Here is a 14,501-nt window from a genome sequence, read left to right as displayed (position 1 = left end):
ACATTGACCTATAAAATTAATAACACACTCTTAATAATTGCATCCATCTATTCTACCTTTTTTGATGCTGTCAATTTACTTCCAAGTAGCTATTATGTGGGAAACTGTGGGTTTACGTGTGGGAGGGGGCACCTTAGCTCAGCTTGTGAACTATGACTTTATAATCCACAATTATGGACAGGTTCTATGGAGACTCATGCTCACACTAAACCAATATAATGCACATAAGGGTGCACCAGCCAGCTTTTTAGTACAAGCTCACTGAAATCCTTTCCTTGTTACAGCCTCTGTCCTTCATGAGCTTTGTCCATACAGGACATGACCCCTAGTAGAGAAGTTTGTGATTTACAATTGGGGAATGACCAATGATGGAGAAGATGGAGAAGCTCTATTCACTCTACTAAAACAAGTTGATTGTGGTACAGACCATGCACTAACTGCTTTCAGGGGAACAGTTGGTTGCATCCAATCCATATTCATGCTGATTGGAAAGCCAAACTAGAAAGGCTCCATACTCCATACAGGAAGTGTTCAAGAATGCATGGGATTTTCATGCAAAGTACAGTTGTACACTTATATTTTTGATATAAATTGTTGGTGCTTTTGTAATGACCTATGGCTGCACACAGATTCATTCATTCATTCATTCATTCATTCATTCATTCATTCATTCATTCATTCATTCATTCATTCATTCATTCATTCATTCATTCAGTTGTACAATGGAATCTCAAAAGTCCCTGAATAAATACAGTTGGGGCTTTTTCCACACAATGCATTTAAAAGTTTTGAGGCAGGAAATAAAATGTTTCCTCCATGGAGTTCCACATGGTTTTTACCCCAAAATGTTTTGTTTCCAGTCTCAAAACATTTTCAGTAAATCTCCCTTTAAAACAATTCTCTGACTGAAATGTTTTGAAAATATCTTTGGTTGCTTTGTGATCTATTGACTACTTTTCCGAAGCTTTTTGGCTTCCTTGGCTTCCTCCTTGGTGCCATTTTGAGACCTCACTCAGTTTTTCCTCACCTGTTTGTTTGCAGATTCCTATGTTTGTTCTTTTTTGGGAGGGGGTCAATCTTTGAGGCATCAAATATACTGGCAGCCAAGTCTAATATATATACCAGGAGTATAGAATACAGCACGAGGCTGTGAAGCATTGAAACATCGATTCAACGCAGAACTAAAAAAATGGGTGGGGGGTGAATCACAAAATGGTGGCTAGGAATCATTTTACATTTGCCAGCCTTGACTCCTACCAGACCATCCATGGCACTACACAACAGCAGCATTTAACAACTCAGACACTGTCCAGCGGCACAGCCATACCAGATCAAGCCAGGGGGCACATTTGCCAGCCCTGACTCCTACCAAACCATCCACAGCACTTCACTACAGCAATATTCAACAACCCAGAAACAGTAACAGGAGTAAATGTATGTTAACATACCTGCTGCTGACACCCTTCAAAGTTGTTGCTGCAGCCGCATCCTGATGTAGTACTATTTTTTGGAAGGGAGGCCTCAGACGATGAGAGGGAGAGGGTTTCACCATGTGTACCACACCCTGGTCCTCCTTTCTCAGCAAATTCACACACCATTACAGTCTCACAGGTTGCACCTTAGGTGATGCTGCCACCTTTCATCACTGCCCCCCCCCTTTCCCCAGGAGTGCTAATGGGGTGTCAACTTGGGGTCCAGGCATCTAAAAATGAAGGCAAAATTAGAGAACACAATTAACTGCCAATACCAGGTTTTCCATTTTACAAATGAATCTCTACATCTAATTCTACTTTAGGGGAGGGAGAGCTGAAGGTGTACCGACCTTGTCGAATGCTGGGGAAGGATTGCAGAAAAGGACTGCCATGCTGCCCTGGTCCGAGGTATTCTTCAACAAACTTCCTGGAAAAGCAAATACCAGAATAAAATTTCCAGCACAGTTTACAAACTTGCAAAATGGTGCACTGTACAGCAGATCATTGAATGAAGTGTTGTTGATGATTACTCATTTCTCAAACTTACCTGGTAATTTATGGCCCTTTTCTTCAGTGTTCTTCTGCCATTTCCTGGCATCTTCTTTTTCCCCTGTGCAGAACTCAAAATGAACACTGTCAGGTGGGCCTCAGGTACACTTGTGGACTGACAGCTTTGCAGCTGCTTGTAGCACTCCTCAGGGTTCTTTTTTCATGGGTTATCTAATGTTTTACATTTCCAAATTATGCCATAAGTTACTGGGGGAATTCATCTCCTAGGAGATGAGAATGACAACAGTTTGGGTGCAGCTGATGCTGGTAGCCTGCACTTTGGGTTTGGAAGATGGATAGGGCAAGCCTGACATAGATATTCTCCCACATCTCCCTGCACTGCACAGGTGCTAGGATTTGGTGGAGGCTTGCACATGGGGGTGGGTGTTCATCAGGGACTGGAGCGGGGGTCACCAATTGTCCTGGGACATTGCCCTGGCAGCTAATTTAAGATGGGAAGCGCATTCACCCAAACCTCCCACAACAGACTCCTAGAAGATGCAGGCACAAGCACGTGCTCACCTCATTCAGTCTCAAAGTCCAGCTGTGGGTAGTTGAACAGTCACATGTTGACCTGGAGGAAGATCAACTGCTGGATGTTCCAGGGTGCTAGTCTGGAGCAGACACTTTGCCCATTGCTGAAAAAACTCTTGACATTCATTGGAGGACACAAGAGAAGCTCCAGGGCCACTGCAGAGAGATCCAGCCAGACTGACTCCTTCATGACCCAGAAATTCAGCGGATTTGTGGCCTGAAATTTGTAGGGGTTGGCAAGGTAGTCCCTCACCACCACAGCACACATCTCCTCTCTCATATGCCTTGTCACCACAGAGGGACCAACTGTTCGCCAGATGAGGTCTATCTCCAGGGTCATTGTGTTGGTTGCTCCAGGGAAAGCAAACTGGGGGGGGGGGGAGACTGCAGCCTGAGGCAGAACCAGCTCAAATGGTGCCATTGCTGTTGCTTGGCTACAGGCTCCCCCCTCCCCCGGTCACACCAGAGAGCTTCCAACACAAACAGCAATGTAAGGTAAGTATTTGGGGGGGGGGGTTCCTCTAGTTTGAATTAGACACTAGGAAAACTTTGTTTAAAGGAGTCCAAGGTGGCTAGCCACTTCTGGGTCTCTCTTTAAACTTTAAATCCCCTGAATGCTGAATGCTAAATTTCTATTCGGCATCCTGCATTCGGAGGTATTCTCCCAGCTTGTATTTGGGCTGAATACAAGCTGAAAAAACTGAATCTCGCAGCGATTCAGCTTTTTTTGTGACTTGCGTTTACCAAATCACCAAGCCTAATTCCAGCACCTTGGATTATGACCAGAAGCAATTAGTGAGCCAGTGTAGGTGGAACAAGACTGGAGTGGAACATATGATCTACAAGTCTGCAGTGATGATCCATTCCAGTCAGTGTTCCTGGGGTACAATTCTGTACCATCTGAAGCTTCTATATTGTTTCCAAGATCTCAGGAAGTCACAGCAAATGCTGCAGCACTAATGGATTTATGTGGAATCTTGGATGTGCCTCTTACTTCAAGTTTTTGCATTTGCAACCAACTGCTGCCATAAAGAAAGTGGACCACCCTGATCTAAATTAAATTGGGCCTGAGGAGGAATTTATGGCAGAGTTTGGAGATCAATCCTAAGTGGTCCTAAAACCCTTTTTACTCAATAGGGCTTACTCCCAGAGATTCTTATTATTGTAGCTATAGTTTTTTTCATTGTAGGTAGATGACAAAAACCATAAACACATTCCTAAAAGGTTGCCCTTAATTTTTAAAAACTGAGTTGTATATTTTCCAATTTTCAGTAATAACTAGGTGCTTTTAAGATAATTAAAACCTTCCTTGGCTACCTCAAAACATTCCTCATGAGTGTGCCCTGGAAGGCTGTTATTAGCCTTTCTCCTCGGAGAATTACATGGTTACAAAATTAACTAATTGATTAACAATACCCTACTTTGTCAGTATGAGCAAACATAATTTAAGCACGATGTTTCAAAATATAAATTGGTAATGAATATTAATTGTATACTTTTAGGACCTTGTTTAAAACTGCTTTCTCGCATGCTTAGTTAGTTCCAACTCTCTTACTTCATTAACTTTGGTAGTTTCTTTTCTGCTGAATGAAATTAATTTTATTCATATAATCTGTTCCATTAAGCCTTTTGTAAACCTCCACTCTGTACTTCTTGATTCTCCTTTAATCTATGGAAATGAATTATATTTCTTAAGTATGCAGAGCAGTTCATCAACTGCAGCCTGGTCTCATCCTTTTAATCTTCGGCATTGTCCTTCACAAATTAGGAAGACACGTTGAACAAAGGACCTCTCCATTTTTCATTGAGTTCCACGCAATGGGAAGCTGTTCTTATTACTTCCAAATTGTCTTCCTGGCCCAGTAATGGACTTCATCTTGTGCATTTATGAGTCGAATGAATTTACTAGCATATATGCAAATTGGCCCATATTGTCCTCACGACAAACCTGGGAGAGAAGAAACCAGCTCAAGGTCAGTTAAGTCCAGGCAAGGTTTTCAGCTTGCAGCCTAGTTTTTCTCCAGTGAACCAATTTGGAAGTAAGTTTCAGAGCATTGCCATGTTGATCTGCACTAAAAGAATCAAGATCAGGTCTAGTAGCCCCTTAGAGACCAGATAGATTTTTGGGATATGAACATTTGAGAGACAAAACTCCCTTGACTCTGAAAAGCTCACTCCCTGAAAATCTTGTTGGTCTCTAAGCTGCTGCTCGACTTCTTGTATTTGTGCCTGTGTAACTATGGAGATAGCTCATTTAAAATGTAAAAAAAACACAGAACAATATCTATTTTGATGGAATCAGCAGGACCAGCTGAATACAGCTATGTACTTTTTGGGGGCTGAAAAGGTGCCCAGGATCAGAGCTCGCAAAGCAAACATCCTGAGGCAAACTTCAGCAAATAAAGGGAGGGAGAATCCCTCCAGCAGCATACAAAATGTCAGGCACAAGGTGAGTAGAAAATTGACTAGACTAGAGGGCTTAACAGTTGGGCGGGAAAAATAAGACACTTCCTGAGCTCCACACAGCCAGGCAGGAGACATCTTGCAGGTGACTTGAAGGGGAAAAAGTTCTGTTTCTAGTGTCTTCAAACCAAGATAGTTTGGTCTGATGTCCTGGGGATGTTTGAGGGGAAAAAATTGTGCAAAGGGCCTCCCCAAGATGTGGGTTTTTTTAAGTCCTCAGGACATCTTATTTGTGCTTTGCAGAATGGGTTCATCAGATTAGAGTCATCTGCTCACGTAGAGGAGTGGAGAATCAATTCTGCTAAAATAAAAGGCAATATAAAAATGATTGTGTGTAGGGATGTGTGTGTATGAATTGTTGTCAAGTCACAGCCAATTTATAGCAACCATAAGATTTTCAAGTTTAGAGCTAAGTAATATACTCACTGGCGATTAATCCTGGGATAGTCACCCGAAATACCAGGTTCCCTCGAGATCTCCTCACAGCCGAACTGTGGAACACATATCAGTCCCATTTCTGGTGCTCCTCCCTCCCCTTATCATAGGATTTTCCTGGGCCTACTTGTATATGCACCTTTTTGAAAAAAAAACTCCAATGGGAGCTAATAGAAGATGGGGGCTACACATTTGAGGGTCCACAACTTTGGCCTTCATGAACCAAACTTCACCAAACCTGGGTGGTATCATCAGGAGGGTCTCCTAAAGATACTCTGAAATTTTGGTGCTGCTAGCTTAACAATTGCACCCCTGACAGCAGGCACACACACATCACCCCAAGAGGCAGTCCCAGGTCATTTTCCCACTTACCTGTTGCTGCGCGCTACTCTCCCCAAGTAGCGCGGGGTCCCCCGACACTCCCCACTACAGGGGTGGCGACAACGCAGCCGCCCCAACGCTGCCGCTGTCGTGCCCCCTCAGCGTGCGTCATTCCTGGCGCTCCTCAAAACGGCACCTTTTGATGACCCTGCACAGAGCACGGGGGCGTGGGGAAGCCTGGGAGCGCGCCAGAAATGACGCGCGCTGGGAGTAGCACGCAGCAAAGGGTGGTCAAGGTAAGTGGGGAAACAACCCTAGACATCTTCACTAGAAACATGCTGCAGTGAGGAGGTTGGAACCTGGATGAAAGGGTGCCGATTCTTTTGAAATTTGGTTGTATCTAGATCTAATTTCCAGTGGGAATTCAGCCATGGTTTGCTATCAGCTGCCTATCCATAGTGACCTTGGACTTCCTCAGTGGTCTCCCATCTAATCAGAACCAACCCTGTTTAGCTTCCAAGATCTAATAAGATGGGGCTAATCTGCACCTTTCATGTCAGAACAAAATAATGTCAATAGGAACAATTAACCTATTTGCTTCCATTGGTTCTGCTGGTCAGATTCAGTAACTCCGCCTGCCAGAAGAAGTAGAGTCAAAATGGGAAATGAATGACAAAGGAAGAAAAAAGAAAGATTTGAATATGTTCCTATGCCCCATAAAATCCCAGGTTACCATTGCTGCTCAACCAAAGACTTATTTTTAAAAACTGGAATATGCATCAGTGTTAAATATTTGACGTTTTGCAATTGGGTCTGTACGTTCTACATTTAATCTGAAAGTGAAATATTGCACACTTTACCACTTCAGTGCATGAGCAGAGTGCCAAATGGAAAGAAGTCTTGCTTTTCAGTGATCCATCAAAAGTCATATCATGCACACAGTTATGTGGAGTGCTTTCTGTGTCAGGCTCTCTTCCCTGCTAAATAGGAAAATGCTAATATTTATATGCTAATTAATTGGAGAATAGCTGGGGGAAAGCCCAACTGTTATCCCGCCTTCTAGACTTACAAGCCCATCAATCATGGGCCCCTGTTTTGAAACAATGCATTTAAGCAGCGCTTTCTTTGTATGTCACATCATTCTTATTTTCTGCCATGTGACAGCATTAATATTTTGCATTTTCCTTACGCCTTGCTTATGTTAACTCACCCATAACTTGAGGTGACAGTAAATTAAGTTATGCTGTAGATTTAAAGCTACTCAACAAATCCAGGGGATATTGTTTTCTGCATGAATAAAAGAAAAAAAAAGTCAGCCAGACAGCAATGCTAGCTGAAGGTATAAAACTTTGTGAATGTGGGGAATTAAATAGGGTGTTCACAGAGGACAGGAAACATAAACATTGTAATTGTAGGTGAAAGTACAAGGTGCCATAAAACTAGGGCATAGTTTATATCAATTGAGAATATAAATTATCATTTCAACAAATAATACGTGTGCAGGAGCTGAAAAAAATCTGGTAGCTCTGATGAATACATGACTTGACATATTGGAAGACATCCACATAAAATCTGCTCAATACTTGTAAATAATCTAAAACTCTAAGAGCAAAATATTCATATGACAACTACTGATTCACCTAGCCCAAGCTTGCCTGATCTCATCAGATTTTGGAAGCTAAGCAGAGTCAGTATTTGATGGGAGATCACCAATGAATATCTGGGTCATGCAGGGACATACAATGGCAAATCATCTCTTCTTAACACTTCTTGCCTTAAAAACCTTATGTGGTTGCCATAAACTGGCTGCAACTTGCAAAAAGAGGGAAAAAATACTGTTTCAGTGTGGTATGCTGGTTAGGAGTAGTGAACGTTAATTTGAAGAACAGGGTTTGATTCTTCACTCCTTTACATGAGAGACTGAGTCTAATCTGGAGAGCTGGGTTTGACCCCCTGCTCTTCCACATGAAGCCTGCTGGGTGACTTTGGGCTAGTCAAAATTCTCTCCAAGGTCTCCCAGCCGAACCTACATCATAAGATGTCTGCTGTGAGGAGGAGAAGGTGATTGGAAGTTGCTTTGAGACTCCTTGAAAGAAGTGAAAAGGCTGATATTTTGGGAACGGGACCTGTGCAAAATTTTCCTCCAAGTGGTTTATGTAGCCCCCTCCGCACACACAAGGCGACTCAGGTTTGACTCGTGTCCGTGGAAATCGTTACCTGAGCTCGACTCCTCTGTTTCTTGGCACAGCAGCTGACTTGTGTCTCCGGAGCTGAGTTCAGAGGGTGGGATTACCTCCTCGGGTCTTCCGCTCCTCATTCCCATTCTATGGTGGGAAACATGAGTACGCATCCCTTTTTTTCCCGTTTACCGATGCAGGAGCTATGTAGGAGGATTTTTTAAAGGCGCGCTTCTCAATGCCCCCACGAGTCTCCCATTCTGCGCATGGCCGAAAATACTGCACTGTGATTGGCTGGCTGGCAGAGTCGAGGCGAGGGAGATTCCACACTCTGCCGGCTTTGGCTTGAGTGCAACCCGAGTTCACCAGGAAGATGCACCTCCCAGTCGAGCTAAAAAATTTAACAGTGGCGGGGGGAGCCAAGACAGACACGAGTGAAATGCAATGGCTGTGCGGAGTACCCGGGTCGGACCTACGTCGAACTAAGGTCGAATCCTACAGTGCGGAGGGGCCCATATTTTGCCTTTGGGGAATCCACCCTTGTGAGGTAGGTCTCACTGAGGGTGTACAAGTTGGCTCAAGGACACCCAGCAAGCTTCCAAGTCAGAAAAGGGGTTCAAATACATACAATAATGATACCTTGTAAAAAATATGTTGAAAAACATGGTTGAAAAGTGCATACATGTTTGGAGAATGAGTCTAAAGATCTGGTAGAGAGAAACAGAATTTTTTTAAAAAATGCATAGTTTCCGTCTCACAAGCAAAACTGGGATTTTTAAAAGTCAAAACGGCAAGCATGTGACGTTTGAAATCATCTCTAGTAAGGCACACTTTCCATGAAGGCTGCTCTTGAAAATGGCTTTATTTGTGTGCAGAAATCCCACAGATCTGCTGCTGCCTGGTTTGGAAACAGATTCCCTGACTCGCAGTCAACTTGTACGCCCAATTTCACCCATTGCCTGCTACTGTGAAAGCTCTAAATGGCCTGCATTCAGCATCTGCTGGGTGATGAAAACTATTTATTTTCTAAGATATGTTTGAGTCTAAGATCACTGTACTGCAATTCTGTTATTGAATGCTGCTGGCTTGCTACTATTGTTTTCTAAAAATTGCTGTGTTAATGCATTTTATTTCATCGCACCTATTTTGATTTGTTTTTGTTCCCCTTTCTATGTATCCTCTTGAGAATTAGTGGAGAGCCAACAGGAAAGCTGTAATAAAGAGACAAAATTGATAGAAACTGATCATTTAGAAATGGCTGTGCTGTCCATTTCCTGTAGTAGGAAACTGACCAAACAAGCGCAGCTGAGAAAACTAGCCCACAACATTCTATAAGCCCCTTCTCATTTGCATATCAAAGCTGAGAAATCTTGTGTGTGTTTTTGTGCTCTGGACAGTTACGGCACAACAACTTGACAACAGCTGTTTGAAATATTGATTAGGAAGAACAATTTGAAAATCAGGCATGATTTTATGCGGCTTCGAAAGCTGTTTACTGTGTTGGGATTAAGTCATCTGAGAGAGAACTGGGAAGTCTTCTCTCCTTTTGTGCTTTCTTGAGCCAAAACTGCCCTGAGGGGGGCTGTTTAACCTGCTATGGTGTTCCATGTGATTCCATCAGTGTCCATGGAGCCCTACCTTGGGCCAAATAGGGCTCCTGAAGCTGTTTGTTGTAGAACTGAAGATGTTGTGTTCATCAACCTCCTCTTAATAACCAGATTCAGGGTTGCAGAAATCAGGTTTATTGCATCACAACATGAACTGATACACTCCAGCAGGGTTTTTGCTGACTTGAATGCTCACCCATAAAGCAGCAGTTTATACCCTCAGCTAAGCAACCCTTCCCCTAATGGTCATCCCCAAAAGTGAAAGGTTCTCAGGCTGCACAGCTCTCTCAAGGTCAAAACCCTGATAAACAGCTGGTGTTGTCTGGCTGGCTGGGAAGAACTAATACTACCAGTTTCTAAAGAAAACACAAGCAAAAGCAAGGAGCTCTTCTGGTGCTACAGTCTTCTGGAGTCCCCCAATTGGCCATGCTGGCAGGGGCTGATGGGAATTGTAGTCCATAACATCTGGAGTGCAAAAGGTTCATCACCATGGGGCTAAGGCTTGAGAGAAGGCCTTCCTTCAGCCATGTTGCACTTCCAAACCTATTCAGGCCCTAGAGTGCTTGGGAATGTTAGTTGATTTCCCATAGTCACATCTGCCTATAAATCAGGGGTGGGCAACTATGGCCCTCCAGATGTTCATGGACTACAATTCCCATCAGCCCCTGCCAGAATAGCCAATTGGCCATGCTGGCAGGGGCTGATGGGAATTGTAGTCCATGAACATCTGGAGGGCCATAGTTGCCCACCCCTGCTGTAGATCATGTTAGGGACTCTCAACGCAACATGTGTCATTTAGACTGTCTCAAAGGAACAACAAAACTGTGAGTTGGATCCTATGGAACATTTCCGTGTGCCCAACTGTTCTCATGGAAGCACTCAAGTGATATCTCACTCTCTGCTTGCACTCAATGAAAGCAGTTTGCAACTCATCTTTTTCATGTGCACAAAGCAGGGCGTCAAGTATTTAATCTAATCCCATTCCAAAATAGATGACATAAATTTACATGAATGATCCATTGCACTCTGTGCTGCTGTGGTCTACACACGATGGCTTCTGATGACACTGTCCTAACAAGGTTTTTTTTCCCCCAGTTGGGCAACTCCAGATCCATTTTTAAAATAGATTAAAATAAAATCATGTGAACCTTCTGTTGCACTGTGTGCTGCTGTGATGTATGCGAAACGGCTCATGCAAATGGCACTGCGCTAAGAAGGTTTTCCTTTCCAGTTGGGCCCTACTGGATCCATTTTGAAATATCATGCCAAATTACTACTGAATGCCAAGGACTCAACTCTAAATATTAGACATGCATATTGATACCATATCCAACCCTAACAGAGATGGATAAATGAACTATGGCGTTTTCCCCACAGCCAAAGTAGCCCAGGGGAAAACCAGGATCATACATACCAGGATGTGTCCATCTCAGTTCCTCCCTCTGCATGGCAGCTCATCAGTGCATTCAGGCCAGGAGGAAGAACTCCAGGTGATTACGCGAGTCCCCCAGTTTAGTTTAATTTTCCTCACCAACATTGCCACGCATACGCAAACTGTCCCATTTTTCACCCAATCCAAACAGATTCTTCACTCAGTTTCACCTAATTCTCTCATCTTGCATGACTTCGTCCCATGCAGGTCTAATGATCTGAAACATGAAGTGATCAAAAGAGACCTTTCCTTCCTTTTTTACCAGCAGGAAAAACTGTTTCAATCCAACTTATGGTGACCCCAGCAAGGGGCTTCCAAGGGAAGTGAAAAGCAGAGGTAGTTTGCCATTGCCTTCCTCTCCAGGGTCTTCCTTGGTGGCCAAGTACCAATCCTGCTTAGTTCCCAAGATATGACAAGGTCAGACTATTCCACATCCTTCATTACCATTACTGGGCTTTTAAGTGCTTTGCTTTGTGGGGCTTGAGTTAAAGACTGCAACCAAAACAAGCAAGCAAACAAACAGAATTGCCATCAAATGATTACAAGGTGTGCTCACATTCAGTGCTATTTTCTGAAATCTGACCCCATGTCCCACTTGGGTATGGGATTAACAACTATCCTCCTAGCCGTTTGTTCACCTGTGTTTCAATTCTGTCGATTCATATAACTTTTTTTAAAGTGCCAACCCCACCTCATGCAATAACCGGGAAGAAGGATGACCTGGTGTGATATGATGGATGAGCTTATTTGAAGTTGTCACTTAAATCTCAGGGAGTAAAATGAAAGATGGATGCTATAATTAAATTCCATAATTAGCAATCCTCTCTAGAGTGCCTGCTGGGATTATTTTAGAACGGTGGTGTCTCCTTTTAAGTCTCATATTTACAGAACTTTAAACAGTGGAGGGAAGCATAAATATCAAAATAAGAACCAGAACCTGATTTTTCACTACGGTTAAGATCCAATTCAGATGTTCTGAAAGAAGGGAAGATGCATGCCTTCTGGATGTATTCCACTTTAGAAGGCAGTCAGAAGAGGCTGTTGCTGTCTCTGATCAAGAATCCAGTGAACCCATACGCTCCATTTATACATGCAGGGAGCTTTTTATGTGGGAACTGTGAACATGATTGCATTAAAGAAGTGTACCTCGTGCCCTTGCTGAACATGTGGAGCTGGCATCAATAAGCATGCTTGGATTTATTTGAGGCTACAAGTTGCCTTCCACTTATATGACAAGGTGGCAGGAGGGGTCGGTCCCCATTATTTATTTAATATTTCTCACGATCCATTTCTTATGTCATACAAGTTAAGTCCTTTACACTTCAGGATTTACTGGAAACTTAATTTGTCTTTTGGGTGGTGTCAGCATTTCTCCACGGCTCCACATTTACTTCAGATTTTTCATTAGGTGACATTTCAGTGGCAGCTCTGGTGGCTTGGAACCAAACAATATTTTCTGTTCACAAAAGGCATCTCTGGCAGCAGAGGTGGGGGTTTTTGGGGTGCCTTCTTTCAGTCAGGGTTGCATTTTTTTTAAAAAAAAGAAATCTCCATGCAACATTCACTCAGTACAAAATTCAAGCCACTTACCAGATCATTGCTATCACAGGTACATTACTGTTAAATCCTTACACTGAATTGGCCTCCCCCTGGTCATTTTTGCATTCCACCCTACTCAAGGTAGATGTGGTTCTCCCTTCTTATACTTGATGCATACATTCAAGTTGGGTAGCATGGGGCGGGATGACTGGACCAAGGTCACCCAGTGGGCATTTTGTAGCTGTGGTTGATTTGAACCAAGACCCCCAGACTCATCCTTCATTTCTACTGTTCACAAGAATGCATTAAGCTGCCTTATATTGAATCAGATCACAGGTTCACCAAGCTCAGAATGGTCCATCATGTTCGGTACTGTCTTCTCAGATGGGCAGCTGCTATCCTGGGTTTCAAATGAAGGTCATCCATACTACCTCTTATTTGATCCTTTTGAAACTGGAGATGCCAGGGATTAAACCTGGGAAATTATGCATGTCAAGCAGATACTCTACCACTGAGCCACTGTCCATTTCACCACCCTTGAGACTGTGGCTCTTTCCGCACATGCAGAATAATGCACTTTCAAACTGCTTTCAGTGCTCTTTGAAGCTGTGTGGAATGGCAAAATCCACTTGCAAACAGTTGTGAAAGTGGTTTGAAAATGCATTATTTTGCGTGTGCAGAAGGGGCCTGTACTAAAGGGTGGGAAATAAATCTAAGTAATCATCACCATCTTCAAACTGACAGAATCTACCTGTCAGATTCAAAAGGCAGCCCTGCTGGGATCTGCACAAATACTACGTCGATACATTACAACGTGCTAAGCCTCTGGGTGAGGCTTGATTTGTAATGAAAGGCCAACAACCAGCTAAAGAACTGCCTGCTGTGGTATCAAATGAAACAACAACAACAATAACAACAATAATAACAATATTCAGGGCCCCCAATCTAAATGGCAAATCTGAGGCATGCTGAGAGAATTGGGCATGTGTACCATTTTGAACCTTTACGGTATCAACAAAGAAGCGATTTCTGCATCCGGAGTAGAAAAAAAATCACAGATACTTTGCAGCATCCCCAACATGCAACAACAAAAGCAAAAGGGCAGTTCTGGAATCCTGAATCTTTTCATTTAAAATGTTCATCGAGTGGTGACATCAGGCCAATTCTCAAGTCAGAGTTACTCTGATGAAACCCTGCAGTCTGACAAAAGCACTTAAGCACTCAACGTCCCAACAGATTGGGCATTAGCCTTTGTCCTTCGGCCAGCTGGAGTAGCCGGTTAGTAATGATTTCCCAGGTGAGCACAGCACACCGAAGAACCACATGCCAGATTTGTCAAGCTCTGGGATCAGGGAACAGCCACCGTGGCTTGGTTTGTTCAGCCGTAGGACACACCGGAAGAAATTAGCTTCCAATTTAGATTCCTTATTTATCTCAACAACACTGAGGTCTTGACTGCTTCCCCTTCTTCAGTAGCAAAAGCATACAGGTGTGCTTGTGCATTTGTGTGCGTGAGAGAGTAATGAGATTTCTAGTGCAGGTGACTGGCAATTATTGTATCATTTACATACTGCGAATAATCAAGATTGGGGTAGTGTGGAGAGGGTGGCATTTCACTCCCTTGTAAAACAGCAATGAGCTGCAAGACGACTAAAAAAGAGATTGTATTTATTCAAATATTTATAAGGGAAAATCAATAACATCAGGACTAGCTATATATCATGTCACTTGCTATTATAATATTTCAGGCCGATGCATGAATTTATAATTTAGCACCACAAAGATGTAGTGCAGAGAGAGGAGAGATGTTCCCTTTTGCCTCCCTCTCTTCATAGCCTGAAGGTGGCTTCAGGGCCCTTCAGCACTTTCCTTCCTTGCTCTTTGCATGCCCTTTGGAAAACAATATCCCTGTTTTAGGTTTCAAAGCACATGAATGGGAGAGAAGCTTCGAATTAATAGACTGTTGAGGATT

This window comes from Sphaerodactylus townsendi, linkage group LG04 (genome assembly GCF_021028975.2).
Source record: "Sphaerodactylus townsendi isolate TG3544 linkage group LG04, MPM_Stown_v2.3, whole genome shotgun sequence".
NCBI classification, from domain to species: Eukaryota; Metazoa; Chordata; class Lepidosauria; order Squamata; family Sphaerodactylidae; genus Sphaerodactylus; species Sphaerodactylus townsendi.
Note: the sequence above shows the minus strand (reverse complement) of the source record.